The sequence below is a fragment of the Hippoglossus stenolepis genome, chromosome 3, assembly GCF_022539355.2.
Source record: "Hippoglossus stenolepis isolate QCI-W04-F060 chromosome 3, HSTE1.2, whole genome shotgun sequence".
In the NCBI taxonomy this organism is placed as follows: domain Eukaryota; kingdom Metazoa; phylum Chordata; class Actinopteri; order Pleuronectiformes; family Pleuronectidae; genus Hippoglossus; species Hippoglossus stenolepis.
Genome location: NC_061485.1, coordinates 26,648,411 through 26,666,710, shown reverse-complemented (window position 1 = coordinate 26,666,710; position 18,300 = coordinate 26,648,411).

Sequence of the window (18,300 nt, the reverse complement as noted above, 5' to 3'; positions counted from 1 at the left end):
AGCTGTTTTTGAACTAGACTTTGCTGACGATGTGGACAAATCATGTACAAATCTTCAGCTCGTTGGTCACTTTACAGAAAAAAACAAACAGAATACAAATATACTGTACATAGAAGATGCTGATAGAGTTGTGACCTTGGAAAGACAATGAGATTCGAGAGCACTAGGTGATAAGGGCTGACTCTGGCATCAATGTTCTGTGATTTCTGTTGTGAACGTGTCTGACCCGGATGGTCTCCTGCTGTGTCTTTATATGTGAGAGTCAAAGTCTGGAAAATATTCTGGAGTTCATGTTTGAAAATGGCTTTAGTGTAGTTGATCAGTTGTGGTCAGAGAAACTTCAGCTGCTCAGTTCTGCTCATCAGACTGTCGATCGCACACAATAGATTTTGACACTACTCTGCTTAATTTGATTGAGTCACTCATAATGCCATGTCCTCTGTCTCTCCATGTGACCGAGGTTCTGTGGGGCCAACACATTGTGCTGCAGTTCCCCTTGCTCTTGTCACTGAAGATATATATACCCGTTTTCAAACATTCACAGAGAATTTTCACACAATTGGGTCCGCACTTTCTCCGGAGTTTGCCTTTGACTCTTTAACAATTCTTGGGTCAGAGGCATTCACAACGAGACAGAATATCTCTGGAACATTCAGGTGAGAGGCCTTTATCACCAAAGGACATTGCATTCTCACATATAGCCCCTCCAGATAATTTTAGGAGATTATCCGGAGTTCAATGCATGTCTGAAAGCAGTTTATGTTCTGGCTGTGTATTTGCAGTCATTGTCAAACTGCACACACACACACACACAAAGACACACACACAATCAAGATGGAAAAAAATGAGCACATTTCCCGTCTTCTCTCTTCAAACATAAATTGGATCAATGCTGTTCAATATTGACTGTAGAAATCAATGATGACATCATCACGCTGTCTTTCAGTTGCACTCTGACTCCATGAGACATTTATTATACTGATCAAGCCAAAGAAAACAAGTGAAGATTATCTGTTAGTGGGATAAAATCTTTAAATCTTTCCCTGGACTACAGCCGCTTGATAATCAGTTACTATCATCATTACAATTTAGTATCACTTGTTAAATTTCACTTGTTTAACAGCCAATGAGAGGTGAGGCAAAAATGTTTTCTAATCTGTTGATTCTCTTTTCTCTGGTTGATTTAGTTTTTTACTGTCTTTTGATTTAATTTTAAATAGATCCTCTGCTCTGATTCTGTTATTCTTCTTGGTCACAACACTTTCACTGCTGCAGTGAGCAAATGTCCTCATGGGAAACCATTTAGTTTATACTTTGTCACTATGCCTACAACACATCTTTAATTGCTACTTTACTGCTACTGCTTTGACAACACATGTTCATTTCCTGTCCCACAGATAAATCAGAATGAAATTGAACTGAATGTCGAGGTGCATCTCTTTCTCTTTCCGTGTAGTTGTGTGTCGTATCTTGAATGTAGTTACTGATTACCTTGGGTCGTTGTGTCCTCTGACCCCCCCGGTGCCCCAGCCACAACACAGAGGTCAGAGGTCAAATGCCCTTTGCCTCCCCACTCCACCTCCCCCTTGCTTTGCTTTGTTATATCCTTTCTCCTCATCCTCCTTTTCACTTCATCCTCTTATTCTGCCCAGAGGAGAGATTTTCACAGGGTGGATCTTCGTGTATTTTCTGGTAGGAAAAAGAGAGGGGTGCAATGAAGTAGAAGAGGATGATGTCGCACTGTGTGTGTGTGTGTGTGTGTGTGTGTGCATGTGTGTGTATCAGTGTGTTAGGTGTCACGAGGGCTGTCAGGGGTTAGGCCAGTAAATGAACAGCTGAGAGTGGTGATTTAGTCTGTTTAAAAGGAGCCCAACTGTCATAACAAAGACACTCTGACAGCAGGCCAACCAGGAGACAAAGAGGAGTCACTGGCCCCCAGGAGGCCTTCAAAGACCCCTTTGGACACACGCACATACACACACAGGCACACAAACACACACACACACACGCACACACACATTTACACAGACAATAGGGAGTCAGTAGTGGGCTCCCAGAGGCCTTGCAAGGGTCCAGGGACCAGACTAAGCTTGGTTGAGAAGACCTGAGAGGCGTCCACCACAAAGCCTGGCAGGCGTCACAGGAGCACAACAGTCAGTCGGTCACCCATGGGCCCCATCCCTACAACCCTCAATCGGCCTCACAGGGGGATGCTTGATCAGCGATTATCAAAATTGATGCAGCAGAACCCTTCCACACGTTCTTCGTCCTAGTCAAAACCTGGCATCTACATTACCCACAATGCAATTTGACTACACTTCTACCAGAGATTCTGTGTGCTGTGCTTGTAGCAGTTGATGCAGCCTTTAGCTTCTAGCCTCAAACATATCTGAGAAGCAGGCTACAGTTCACTTCTTTGTAATATCTATAAACAGATTGTGCACGTGAATATGCAGAATTGACCAATCGTGTTTGAGCAGGCTTTGGTTGCTCGCTGCTAAATAGTCCATGAGAAGAGCCAAAGAAGTTGAACATGTTGACGAAATGCACCAGCTCTTTAATTCATCTGCTTTCATATTCAGGTAGCTGTTCAAAGATATTTGCCGAAATGTCGGCTGGACCTAAATCACCTACAATATGTGGTGTGAATACAAAATGTGGTTTGTGAGAAGAAATGTTTGATTTATGTGATTAAAGAAACTAGTTACAAAGTTACAAACAATGTATGGTAAACAGAAGATGGATTCTTCTACACCAGAAGCCCCAACATATTCGCTGTTGCCTTCAGAGGCTTATTCTTCGTCAGACGATAGCCGATAGCCAACGATTGACTTCTTGGACTCCACATCTCCAGTTATTTTCTAATTTTCCAACTTCAGTCCAACTGATGCCGACTCAAGTGACATCACTTGAGTCACCCTGTGTCAACACAAACCTTTTTCACATATGCAATATAGTACACTACTACCCAAGACCTAAAAACAGACTTTGATATGTACAATTAGTTCCCATTTAATCGTTACAATAGATTAATCACAGCAAAGACACCTGCCATGTGTCTTCAGTGATGTCATATAGTCTCAAATCCCTATATATCGGTGTATTTTAATTGCAGACTTTCTGAAAACTTAAAGCTGCATTAATCAATATCTTTATATGAACTTGTGATCAGATGTCCAGCTCACAATGATGAGCATCGTCTCAACAAACATCATCTTTGAGATGATTGTTTAGATTTTACAAACTGTTTTGTTTTGGTTCCCTCTTGGTCACTCTTGTCTCCAGCCTCAACAGGAGGCAGTTTTCATTGATGAACCACAAACTGTCCACCAGCAAACAGCAGACAGACACAGTTAGCTACCAGCTGGTGAGCACAGTGGAGCATTGAGCAGCTAAAGAGTCAGGGATTTCCCTCAGCAGTGGTTGGAGGCTAAAAGAGCTCGGAAAGTTCAGTGAATATTGGACATGACATCAAATGAATGATAACGTTAATCATCACTTTGATATGTTAATAGACAATTATTTCTTAACACTTTATAATCTTTTTAAATGTTTATGTCAAAGTTGTGTTTGCAGGTTATTCTGCTATGGCCACAAAATCAAGAAGAATGGTAGAGCTCATGCCTCTGCCCAACAGTCCCCTTAAATTTAATCAAACTGCAACGAATTGCACACACTAATAGATATCAAATCTAAAATAAATCCTGAATCTACAGTAAGAAGAACCTATTGAATTTTGGTGCGGATCTTGTCGGATTCTGGATCCGCACCAAAATTCAATGGGCTCTTCCTTCTGTCATGCACCAACACTGGACATTAGTTGAGTCGTTTTTGCCTAGTCCTGCTAACAAACAAACAAACAAAAAACAAATGCAGAAAGCATAATCTCATTCGCTGAGGTAATAAACACAAGAAGAAGGAAAGTAATAATAACTGTCTCATGAAAGTTGTAGTTGAAATTCATTCGGAAATAAAAAGGGGCTGGTGATGACCATAGGTCTCTTGGGGTTATGCATCTTCAGTCTCATCTTTAGAGAACATTTATGATTTTGTTTTATACACGCCGTTGATGTGAAACTCTCCTTCCAGGAATCTTCATTAGTTTTTCTCATCCCTCTCTTCTCTGTTGTTCCATCAGTCAGCCGGTGTCCTGCAGGCCTGTCCAGCCGCAGTAAAAAGGACGAGTGTGGCGCCTCCATCCCATTAGGCTCCGATTAATCAGCCTTTTCTTCAGGGTCGAGGAGCGTGATGAGGAGAGGCATTGAGCCCTCTGTAAACCCCTGCCTCACCCCCTCTGCTCTCCTCCACCCTGCTACCCATCCACCTGCTGTGGCTTTGTCTGTGGCTTTGGAAGAGCTTTGGCTTTCAGGAAAAAGCCAGCACTGACCACACACTTCAACACGACGTGCACACACTCGGGCTGGCATAAAGGCTGGAAAACATCAGCTGCCACAGAGTGCTCCTCTTGTCCAGGTGGAAATGCCACCGGAGCGGGGTTTTGACCATGAAGTGACGCTTACACTCTCCCACTGGAACTCATACTGCTGAAATTTTCTGAGTTATGATTGCAGACAGGGCGAGGCGACTTTCCCTGCAGGTTTTATAGACTTTACAGAGAAATTCTCCCACACCACACTAGAGCGATGCCTGTGCTTGAGAGATCTGATGCAAAAATAAACAAAAGTCATTCCTGCATAGTTGGGTGATCAAATTATAATTAGACCTTGAAAATGACTTTGTCTCTCCGAGATTAACTAGCGTGAAAAAGGTCTGGAGTCAATCTGGTCAGAAAATGTCTTATGATGACAACTTTAGTCTTTTTACTGGCTCTGACCACTGGAACAAGCACGCTCCCACACGCCCTGTTAGCTTTCCAACATTAGCTAATCTACAATTCTTACTTTACAAAGACAAGTTTCCAATCATCTGCCTTTCACTTTGCATCTAAAAATACCTGCTTGACATAACAGTGTATTAGCTCTTGTGAAAATGTACAACAGGCAAAATGCCTTGTAAAGGTGATACTGATGAGATCCCATCAGTCTTAAGGAGAAGTGTATTCTCTAGAGGGTCCCATATGATCCCCCTCTCAGCTAAGAGGATTTTATTCAGAGGATAAAAGCTTGTGTCAGGCATGGGTGTGGCAGCTCTGTCACTCAGCAGTGGACTGATTCTCTTACTTCTGGAGTAGTTCCCTATAACATTTAGTTTTTTGTTTTGTAAAGTATGAAAGAAAACAAGGCCCATGATTGCATTCTGCATCCATCATTTTATTTATCAGAGCTTCTGTGGGTGAGCCATGGCCTCTTCCCAAAGCAAAAGCAGAGGCTGTGTTTAGATCATAAATTGAACTTATGGTAAGCAAGTTTTAGTATTTACAAATTTGATTTGTATAGCCCTTATTCAGAAATCACTGTTTGTCTCATAGGGCTTAACAAGGTGTGACATCCTCTGCCCTTAACCCTCGACAAGAGTGAGGCAAAACACACAAAAATAATCCTTTAACAGGGAAAGAAATAACATTATTATTTTACATAAATGAATAAATGTATACATTTTTGGGGTATTTTTTACAAATGAATATGTCCAACAGAGGTACATGGAGCAGTAATGACAATTGTAATTATAGAGGTATTGCCAGTAATAGTCCAACATGTGAGTAGGCATATTGTATAGCTAAGCAATCTAGTTGTAATTTTATTTAGCATATACAAAGTAAATGTTGTTGTGAAGGATGGACATTGTTGTTCCATTACAAAGTAGAAAAGGTAAAGCACCATTCTACTGTTGTTATAGTTCTTCCAAACGTCTTTGCAGAGTTGAGGAGTATCACAGGGTCAACATAAGGAGACAAACAACAATTTACTCCAATTCACCAAAGCCCAATCTAAATGTATTTGGACTATGGGAGGAAGCTGGAGTCCCAAGAGGCAACAGTGCTAACTACTGTACCAGCCAACTTGAATTTACCTTTCTCCGTTTGGTTGATTTTACGGCACAAATGAAACAGTGCCAGAGTGGAGCTGTTGAGAGGGAGAAAGAGACTGAGAGCAAGTGTGCAGCGGTCTGACAGTGCACAGTGTGAGTGTATATGACTGAATCTGCATGAGAGGGGTTACTTTTGTACATTAATATGGATACTAGTAAACATGCAATAGATTTCTGTTTACTCAACTGTTTGGTCATGTGATTTTTCTCCAAATTATAATTGACGTCCTTGTTTGGACTTCATACCACCACAGTGGACAGTGCATGCTCTGTGAGTGCACACATACACCACACACATCTCGGATCATGTCTGTGTCCCAGTGATCCCAGAGCACCCCTTCACTTCTACCCTACAAAGTCAGAGGTGGGTGGGCCCTCCAGGCGTTGACTACATAGGTGCTGACACTAGCGCTGGTTGGCCCTCTCTCTTTCCATTCTTTAACTGGCTGGCTCTTTAACTTCCTCTGTTTTTAGTGACAGAAGCCACAAGTATGTATGTGTTTATTCCTCAGCGTCACCCAGCAGTGAACACTTTCCTTACTAGCAGAGGGAAAACTGAGAAAAACCTGTGTTCCAGCGTGCAGAACGTCTGTGTGTGGGCACTGAAGGTTACAATTTCCTTACACGCATGTCGACGGGAGTGCCTGCTGCCATCTTTCAGGTGATAAGGACTGTATCGCAGCACGTTAAGTGAACGAGTTAACGTGTTGAGAAGTCCGGGCCATGAGGGATATGTTCACCTGTCTTATCAGAGCCATTTGTTTCAGTGGGAGGAAGTCAGAGTGTTGCTCTCCGCTGTGAAGGTTAGTCAGAGTATTCCAGGCATTAACCACAATACCAGTGTGAAAACAAAAACAGCCGACAGCTCCAGCCTGCCGGGCCTCGCTCTCACCGCGGGTTTCCCTTCCCCATCCAGCCCAGTGTCATTTACGCACACACACACACACACACACACACACACACACACACACACACACACACACACACACACACACACACACACACACACACTCACAGCTGAATTTAATTTGGTTCACTCCTCTGTTTTCTGAGTGCGCTGAACCGCGTCACCTCTCGCTGTCACCACGACTCAGCCGACGGGGATTTACCACGAATGTGCTCCTCTTCGCTGCCCAGGCTAAAACGTGCACGCAAATACACACACATAAAATTCATATGCACACACAAAGCTAAGTGTGCGTCTGAACTTTGCTCTTTAACTACGCTTATACGCTCCTCAACTCTGCAAAGACGTTTGGCCATATTGAAGAACTATCACAACATTGGAATGTTAAACCACAGGTAGAAGCCATCAGTGTTGGATCTCAGTTGTGAGATGCAAAATTATGAAATTATTAATGATAACAACTACATCAGGAACATTTTATTTATTTACAAAAATTCAGTTAACCTGCAAAAACAGTATTATATACACTACAGGTCTTCATATAAGTGTAAAGAGAGATTTCAGATGGAGATTTTATTTGTATTGATAGAAATGTCTTTTTACAACCATCAAAAACAATTTTCTGTCTAAAGAAAACTGACTTCTTTCTCAAATGGTACTGTCTTTTTTATGGGAGTAATAAAAAGTCAAAGTATGTGTGCAGAGCCCCAACAAAACCCACCAAATATCTCAGGATTAGGGCGGGCCTCACTGCGGGTTAAGAGGTGAGTCGAGGCCCAAGAAAACGTTCATATAATAAAAGAAAATAAAACAGAATAAAAAATGACATTATTATGTAAGAATTTATAGCACACGTATTAAGTGTAAAAGCAGTTATTCCAACGAGACACTGAAGTTTTGAGAAAGATGGGTGAAGCTACTGATCTCCCATATGTGACTGTCTCATTCAAAGCTGTGTGAAGGAGACAGGGCAGTTACCCACACACTTCTATTAACACATGGATCTACCTTTGTGTTGGTTGTTGTGGGACATTTTCCCCTAGAAGCCCATTCAGCACTCAGATCAAAATTAATTTCACAAGTTCTTACCAACCATCATATGGTTGTTTTCCACTTTCTGGCCTCAGGGGGCAGTAATGAGTCCACTACAGCTTTGTTCGCTATATTTTGGTGGAGAAGTTGCTGCATCGGAGAACTTTGAGTAACACAGAGGTGACATGTATGTTTTATGGGCTGTGATTTCAAACTGTGAAAAGAAAGACTGGTGTTTGGTTGAACTTTTTGTTCATAGTATCATATACACCTGTGCAACATTACTGTGTTTTTCTGCAGCATGCTTCAGCTCCTAATAGATAGATAGATAGATAGATAGATAGATAGATAGATAGATAGATAGATAGATAGATAGATAGATAGATAGATAGATAGATATGTTCTTTTGTTTTGGCCACATTCATCACCAGGCAAGTGAACGCCTGATAATGACTAGACTGAAGTAAGCCTCCTCATGAGTGGCATCATCTGTCAGGAGGAGGCTAACCATGAAAGCATGTTGGTGCACATGCATGCGGTATTGACACTAATCATCACCCCCTCATCAGCTGTGCCCCAGCATCCCCCACGTACTGCTGGTCACTGTGGTTTTCCTCTGTACTCTTCTTTGTGTGTCTGTGCTGGACTATCAGATGGCAGACAGGGATTTAGACTTTGGGATCTTTGCTGTGTGAGGTCAAGGCTCTGGTATTTCCAGTCGGAATCCCAGTTCCACGGAAAAACCACAGCGTCAACTCAACAATCCCCAATTACCACCGCGCATATACACGCACGCACCAGTCACTGCCACCAATGGCAGCAGGGTTTATGCTGCCATTGGTGGCATAATGCATAGACAATGTTGGTTTGGACATTCAACTGACCTGTCGTAGAAGAGCTATATTTAAGAGCAGTTGTTTGCAAAGATTAAAAACAAATCAATATATTTGATGCTTCTTCACTATTCTTTGAGACTATAAAGAATCTGGAGTTACACCAATCACAAATCAACCATCACTGTGGACATTAAACACAGGAGAGGAACATCGTGTCACGAGTAAAACATCTTTTATTTTTCTTTGATAAATAAACTGAACCTTAAAATAATCAGAAATCATTGCAATGTTTATGAGGTAGCCTTGTTACTGTATTAAATGACAGCAGTAGTGTGTCTGTAATACTACAGGAAAATGGTCCTGAGCGACAAATCAAGCATCTCTGTTTTCTCTTTCAAAGTGGTGCCTATACCTTGTCAAGAAAAGAAAAAGTAAATCATTCTCATTCTTTACAAAACTCCCCAACCATTAAATACCAGAGCTGTGTGCAATGTTATATTGTTGTATAAAGCATTTTGTGGCTCCAGGGGGCGCTGTGTGAAGTCTTGCGTCAAGTGAAATTTGACAAAGCTGATCTGCACAGATTTACGATACCTTGATGTACTGAATTTCCTGGTTAGATAGGAAATAAAGACAGGAGTCTATATTTTGACGACATTGTTTTTAGCTGCCAGATAGGTGCAGTATTATTGTGCCTCTGATGGCCTGAAAGTCTGCAATAGAGATTGACACACATATAAATGTAAGGAACTAATGTGCTCAGGGGATGTAGTTTGTTCATAAATTTGATGATTGTAAATATGTGATATAAATCTGTCCTGAGAACAATCCATCACTCAGGTATGAGCTCACACATAAAATAAATGGCAGCAGCGACTGCTGGTGACACAGCAGCTTCCTCCAACACACACACACACACACACACACACACACACACACACACACACACACACACACACACACACACACACACACACACACACACACACACACACTCTGTGGACGCTGTCATCAAACCACAAGCCTGTGGCGAATGGCTGTGGCTTAGGGGTAGAGCGGTCGTCCTCAAACCTGAAGATCGGTAGTTCGATCCCCAGTATTCACCATCTGCATGCCGAAGTGTCCTTGGGCAAGATGCTGAACCCCGAATTGCCCCTTATGAACAAAAAAGTGCTGCTAATAGATGCACTGTATGAATGTGTCTGTGAATGGATGAATGTAAAACTGTACTGTAAAGCGCTTTGAGTGGTCATCAAGACTGGAAAAGCGCTATATAAATACGAAGAGAGAGAGAAGCCTCCCACCTACTCCTCCTGCTGCTGCCCCCTCCACCTACATACTGTGATTTGGAAATAGAGGCCGGGAAATGAAGAAAAGAAGTAACCTTTCTGTTACGTGCCTTCATATAGACTCACACACAACACACACGCAAAACGGACACAGGAGCGTGCTCAGCCATAAAACCACTGGGCTCCAGAGACAAAGGCCTTGTCATGCTCTGGTGGGGTCCTGCCACTAATCCACACAGCTTTAGAGGTTGCAGACAGCAGACACATGCGCACACTAACACACGCACAGAGAGAGAGAGAGTATAATACATCTATGTGAAAGAGAAATTTGACACACACACAGCCTGGATTTGGGAATACACACGCTCTCTCTCTCCTTCACACACACGCACGGACACAGACAGTGGTGTTATGTAGCCGGCTGGCCGGGTGTTAAGGCCAAGCAGAGCTACTGGCGACAGGTTGGAGAGAGGAGATGGCTCACTAAGCCTAATCACACAGGGGAATGCTGTCTGGGGCACCTGACCATCAGACCTCTCACTGCCTGTGTGCGTGTGTGTGTGTGTGTGTACATGCTTGCTTGCTTACATGTAGCTCTGCGTATGTGTTTGAATGTATGTGTGAACTCCAGATGAAGGCAGTCATAATTGGGGCTTATCACCCCGCACAGGGCAGAAGGAGAGGTGCCAGCGCAGGACTGAGGGCGTCTGACTGGAGCTGGAGTTTAGTGGAGGGGGTGTGGGTGGGGGTGTTGTAATGAGTCATCCAGATCCTTATGGGCAAAGCCTCACACAGCCGGAGAACATATTCCATACACTGAACACAGTCCATCCCATAAAACTCAGCATCAATTACTTTAATCCACAGATCAAAGATAGCACACAATGTTTGATGTTCATCTGTTCTGTTCATCTGTTCATACTCTCTGGAACCTGCCGCGTACAGACAGGCTCTGACTGACGTGTCTGGTTTGCTCTCGGTCAATCTAATTGCCAATACACTCGAATGATGATAGATTTTATTACCAAACACGATATTGGTTCACCTGAGTCCAAGCCAATTTAGTCTGTGGAGGATTTAGTTCACTTGAGTTTTCCCCTTGGTCCGGTAACTTTTCACCCAGGGAAAATGAAAGAAAATCAAAATGCTTGATGAAAAGCCAGATAGCAGGAACAAGAAAGTAAATACTTGAAAAAAGTTCAGTCTCTTAATATATGCCCTTTTCTCAGGCCCTTCCTTGGAAAGGACATGCCCAAACTAAATCACGTACTTCGGTGCTTGTTCACTCATTATTTATCTATGATTATATTGAGCATCATTACAGCTTGAAACATGCATTCTCGGATGAGTTGGAAGGACTATTGCTCTTGGATAAAGTTAACACTCTTTGGAGTATTTTGCCCAACAAGCAGCTTTAATAACACCGCATTTTGACATAATATTACACATGTTTTTCTGGTGAGAAAGCTGACAGCTAAGAAGCTGAAACCTCATTAAGAAGCATAATTGTGTCACTTTCAATGAACTGTTGCAGATATTGCTGATTTCACACAACATACGAAAGGAAACTGAAGAAATTCCAGTTTTCTCTGGGATGAAAACAACAAACAAGCCATTTTTTATGTATTAAAGTATTAAATACAAATAAGAAATTACCCTCTTTATAAGCCAAGCATGTCAGTGACAAAGATGAGGACTAAGGAGGTTGTTTGGGCTAAAATGAGCTGCAAGTAACATCATCACCACAGTCATCATCATTACCATTTGACATCAGATGCCGTGCCAAACATAAGCAGTTTCAGCCATTGCATCCAAGAGGTTAGTGCAACATTTTGTTCTGTAATTTATTATGGCCCTTAAAGGATGATATAAAAATTGAAAGGCCCTTGATAGGTAAAAGGTTCCAAACCCTTTTAATGTAGATTCAACATTAGTATCGACATAAACATTGACAGAAAGCTAGCTCTTCTAAAAAATGAGCAGGTGGTGACGATATAGGGATAAAAGGGTGCCCAATAATCACATCCATCTATTATCTATACTGCTTATCCTTTGAGGGTCGTGGAGGGAGTTGGAGCCAATCCAAGCTGATATAGAGCGAGAGTCATGGCACACTCCGGACACCCTGCATGTGTGTTTGAATGTATGTGTGAACTCCAGATGAAGGCAGTCATAATTGGGGCTTATCACCCCGCACAGGGCAGAAGGAGAGGTGCCAGCGCAGGACTGAGGGCGTCTGGCTGGAGCTGGAGTTTAGTGGAGGGGTCCGGGTGGGGGTATTGTAATGACTCATTCAGGTCGTTAGATCATGACTTAGGACTGTGGGGGGAAGTCAGAGTATCTGGAGAAAACCCACATATACATGGGGAGAGCATGCAAACTGCACACAGAGAGACTCCAGCTGAACTGGGATTCCAACCAGGAACCTTCTTGCTCAGTTATTACATGTAAAATAAGTTAGGTATTTTCTTTGTCATTTCATCTTCAACACCATGTGAAATTTTCTTTGATTTGAACTGAGACGAAGAATATTTGTAGCAGTTTTATTGAAGTTCAGCTGGAATTTAATAGAAGGGTGAGGGGTTTTGGACGAGCCTTTGCGATTCACACTCTATCCGTTTGGTGAATTCCTTTGAACATGGGCTGGTGTTGCTGTGAGCCGAGATGGAAGCTGAGGGCAAAGACGGAGTGGATGGAGTTTTGTCTGGTTTCCAGCATCTGGAGAGTTTCACTCGAATCACAAGAGACATTTATTGATTTTCTTCTTTAAACATTCTGCCTTTCAGCAGCTCCTCTCCCTCTCCACCACGTTAGGAGATTGTCACGGAGTGAGCTTGAGAGGAATTTAGAGATTAGGGCCCAAAAGACATTCTGGTGAGGGTGATAGGAGCTGTGTGGAAAGAGTTTTCTCTGTAGGGAGGTGAACTGTGCAGAGGCTGCACTTTTAATTCACAGAGGGACTGGAGAAACAGCGAGTCCAGCAGGTGTTTCCTGACGTGATCCTGGGTGAAGACAGGTAAAAGAAAGATTATGAAATAGTCCATGTCGTGTTTGACATGTAGACGACACAACGCAGCCTTATAATATAGAACAAGGGAATACTACCTCTTGGCTACCTTCATTTCCCCACAGCGAGCCAGTCATCCCTCCTTAACCTCCTCAACATGTAACAACATCTCTTTCCACTAAGGGAAACTATTAATTTCCTCTTCTCTTGTATCATCTCCAATATATTCCTATGTCCATATTAGTAATATCAGAAACTCCATTTCCTGTCTGTTTTACAGCTGCAGTTGTTCTACATACTTTATTTCATGTTGGTTACAACTAAATAAAGGAGCTGGAAGTCAGAAATTTGTCAGATGTACTATGACACACTAGCAGTATACTATACAATGACTATAGGAACACAAAAATGGCAGTCTCAATTACATTTTCTGGAAAAATAAAGAAATTCATATTATCTCCCAGCTGTAAGTATGATGAACTAAAGAAATGCACATCTTTACAAAATATCTTATGTAATATGATGAGCTGCCATGATTTATTTTAAAGTATGAATGCCATGACACAACATCTCAATCCTCAGTTCATCAGCATATTAGAGCTGAGACTCCAGCTGAGTGAGAGAAGTGGACCAGTCACTTCAGAAATGCTCACAGATGATGTCTCTCAATGTGGTGTATTTGTGCCAGTTTGCATCAATACACAACCTCAGACCAGCACCCCCACACACACACACACACACACACACACACACACACACACACACACACCCTGCCTAAATATAACCTGGATGCATTTTTATAGTTATGGGTTGGGTCAGATTTGTTCAGGTGTGGGGCGGGTGTGGGTATTGATTTGCAATATTGGACCCGTTGTGTGGAGTTGCAAAGACGTCCCATCAGATGCCTCTACAGACACCCAGTGTAGTGTATCCTCCAAAAAGGCAGGAGGGCACGAGCATCACACAGTTTAAACCGAGTGCCTGTATAAGCCAGGGTGTTTGCAGTCCATACATACAGCCCAGGCATCTGCTCATTAAACTGGCCTGAGGAACAATGCATAGTGATGTAGATTACTTCTATTAGTGACACACTCTTGGTAATCTGTTTCATTACTTAAAACTTGAACACACATACACGATGAACATATTTTTACACCCTCTGAGGACATAGTTTTCTCTGATGTCCATCACAAACGAACATATATAAACCTGCTCTAAAAGATGAGAATAATCACCTCTATCAATTTTCTTTGATACAAAAAAATCTGTAATATATTTGAGTTCATCCAATGGTACCAGGAACTGCTCATGTCTAATTTGGCAAATTTAACCTTCCAAAATATGAACAAAATTCGGAGGTTTCCAAATTGCTGTGCAGTTTTCTTGCATCTGATAAGCTTAACACTTGACTTTCTGGATCATATTTCATGTCTCACTTGTACCTTAACAACATTCTCCCACCACTGCCGCCTCTTCAGGACTCTCAGTCTGAGCCCCTGTTAACATCCTATTGGTATCTTCACTTGGTGTCAGTCAAACAGAACAGTAGTATTGTTCAGAAGGAAGAGAATCGAGCAGTTTAAAAGAGCTTAATTCTGAAACAGAACCAGGATCAGATATGAAAAATCAAGCTCCAAAACATCACAGTGGTGGTAACATGTTCTAATGGAAAGTGCTAATCCACCTTAACTTCTCTGTTACAGTTCCCGTCTTACCCTTTGACCTCTCATCCAAGCTTCACGCTCGCCCTTTGTCCTCGACCTTTGGATCTGACAGCATTACTGACACCCCAAACCCAACGGAGCAGCCATTATCATTCTGCCCTGTGGTCCAACTCTGTCGTTGCCTCATCCTGCTCCCAATGTGGTTATGATTAATCACACTTACCGGTAATCGGAGTGCCCTTCTTCCCCTCCGCTCCCTCTCTCTTCTTCCATGGGCTCCAGATGACTGTCTGATGTCGGGGCACGAGACAATGGGATCCAGATGCGTGATCGATGGAGGACGGACAATGTTCATAAGCGGGGAGGCATTGTGGTTTTGAGTTACAGAAATACGGTCCCATCCACTGGCCTGGTCTGCCTTGTGGCTGCACGGGTGATTAATGGGACTTTACTGGCAGTGTGAGGGACCGGTTTCCTCCCTGACACAGATACAGAACAACATGTTGCGTACAGCACATGCTGTTGGCAATGCTTGGATTCATTTGTGCACATATGCAGTCGCAAACCCAGGAGGGGGAAACCCCCAGATGTCAAAATGATGAGTTCCCGGAGGTCGAGGGGTTGGTAGAGATTGGAAGTGTGGGGATATGTGAGGGAGGAGATGCAGCCAGGACATAAGAATGATGGCCGAGAGGATGCAGGATGGGTATATGAGTACTGCTTAGGTCACCATGAAGCATCTTGTAAGTCACATGATCATGGTGCAATGAGATATCCTCATCTGGAAGAAATCTCCACATCACACATTCATGCTAAAACAATGCATTTGCAGGACAAATTCACCACAAATCAACAACTGATAACCCCCGCGACGCTGTCATCTCCCCAACTCTCCTCCATATACCACCGCTTCTGTCTCATCCCTCATTTCTTATGTTTCCCCCTCACCCTGACTCATTTTTCTCCGCTGCTGCACAGCACTGTATGGCGGGGCTGCTGGTCATATGTTGAGCAGATGTGGTCTGTGTGGAATCTCTGGGTGGCTCCGCATGCCATCTGATGATAAGCAGAGGATGAGATCCAATCGCAGCCGACTCCAGACTTTTGTTTCCATTTGTAATGAATCTGTCTGATTTGTTGTGTGTGTGTTTTTTTTATGTGAACTATGCACCAACACAGCCCACATGCAATACATTAACTGTAGTAAGCAGTGTGTTGTGCATTGGCCATGGGAGAGACTGGCGATAAGCATCGGTCTCATCGCTGCTCCACAACTCCACAGCACCTTTGTGCTCTCTGCAGCATAATACACATTTTTTGTTTGAGGTTACAATGGGAAGGATCTTTAGTTGTCTCCTCATTATAATCTCGTGTCACGTGTTGCTATATGCACTTTAATGTAAAGCACATTGAGTTCCCATGCAGTGCTTTGCCTCGCCGAGAAATCATTAATATATTCATCATGTCCTTTTTCCAGTTTGTAATATATACAGGAGTCCTGCTTCAGTTCAGGTGCTAACATCTCTTCTTATTTGGATCCATCCCTCCATTACTGAGTCAGCCACACTGCCAAGAAAAGCAGTTCACGCACGCAGGCAGTCAGACATTGCATGGCGGCTTCCAACACGTATCATCGTAAGTGTCAGGGATTAATAACACAATAGCTTGAATCAACAAGGAGTGATTAAAATCGGTCTGTGAGTGAGGCAACCTGCGGCAGAGGTTTAACACTGTAATCACAGACACTCCCTGAGCTCAGCTCACCACAGAGCTCTCTGTCTCTCTCATGTGGCTTCCTGCTGTCTTTATTAGGGGCAACATTTTGCTGAATGTAGACAGAAGAGTGGATCTCTCCAGCTCAGTTATGACATTAACAGTACAAGTATACAAACAGGTACAAATGTTGCACTTGTTCTGAAACACCTGCGGAAATAAACATGTACAGATGCGTTTTGGAATTCATGTGTTGTCATTGTGGCGCATGTACCAGATGTTCCAGAATTGTAAAAAGTCCCGGTGCACCTTATCATTACCTAAACTGTTTGTTTTAAACAAGAACTCTGGAGGATATTTATATGTCACATGTGAACAAAGCAGCAGGAGATTCTGCGGTTACACAGAAATCTCCAGAGTGTTCAGGTGAGGGGTGGAGCAGCAGGCAGGAAGTAATGTAAAAACTCCGCAGCGGAGATCACATGGTACGTTTTTTTTACCAAAAGTCTTGAATCTTTTTGTGTTTCCAAGTTGACATCTCCTGCATCATCTACATATATGGCACCTCTTTTTACACCATGTGACATTTGTATTCTTTCTGTTTGTTTTTTTAAATTTTGCATCTGTTGCATGTTAGATACGCCATCAACACACCAACTTGCTAGCGGTGAATCCTCTGGAGGATCTCCTGCTGTTTTCTCACATGAGCTCATTTGTGCTTTCCCCAGAAGTTTTGCAAGAGAAGCCCTGAAGAAAGTCTGAAGTCTCTGACGTGGACATTTGCATTCTCTCATACTCTGGAGAATGTCAGGAGATTGTCAGGAGTTAAGTGCATGTCTGAAAGCAGCTATACACGTTCTACGCATGTCTACTTTTCTTGAGTTCTTCCATTACATGCTATTTTGTACCTCTACCCCATTCATGAATTTTACAGCTGGTGTAATGTTGTAATATTACAGTTAAGCTACAGTATATACATTTGTTATAGCCCCAATTTAAAGAGGTGCAATGTTGTAATGCTTAGGCATCAATGCATTGATTACTAGAATGGCACTCAGTAGAGTGCATACCTCCACAGAGGCCCAACAGTCCCCCTGTGAAACCACATTTAAATTCACTAGATCCAGATGTATATACAGTATTTAGATCTGCATCACATTGCACACACTCATGAAAATACGTTGTCTAAACATGCCTGATTTTTATCATTAAGATCCATAAATTATTCTATAAGAAATCAACTAAAATGTAGAAAAACTTCAAAATAAAATGAAAATCGTGGATCCACGCCCTGATCTGCCCATGAAACCATAATTGCCTTGGAAATTATAATCTTATAATTCAAAATGTGTAAACCTGAAAGAAGACAAATCGTATCTATGAAATTCAAATATATATCTAAAACTTAGAATGCAGGCCTTTTAATTTGATTAAAGATTTAATTTAATTAGATTTAATATAGATTTTATCTTGATATAGTGACTTTTTCTTACCAAACATTTTAACTTCTTCAACAACTGCATTTATTAAATTCTACAAAATTGTAGAACCGATGAGCGCTGGAGGCTAATAATTTATTATTATGTAGATCACATGTATTACAGTGTTGCAGAAGGACAAAAGCACATTGAGGCTTCATCAAAGAGCTGCAGAGGAAGATATGCACTCAGAACACCATGAACACCAAAGATTTGCAACCAATACAAAGTGTTTGATTTAATATAAAACATGTTCACATAGAAAATGAATACAAAGCACCCGCATATGAAATAATACTGGAAAGATTCATGAGACATGAAGTCAGAAACATCCCTCCATTCTGTATATTATCAGCTGTCTCTCATTAACAATGTTTCCATGAATT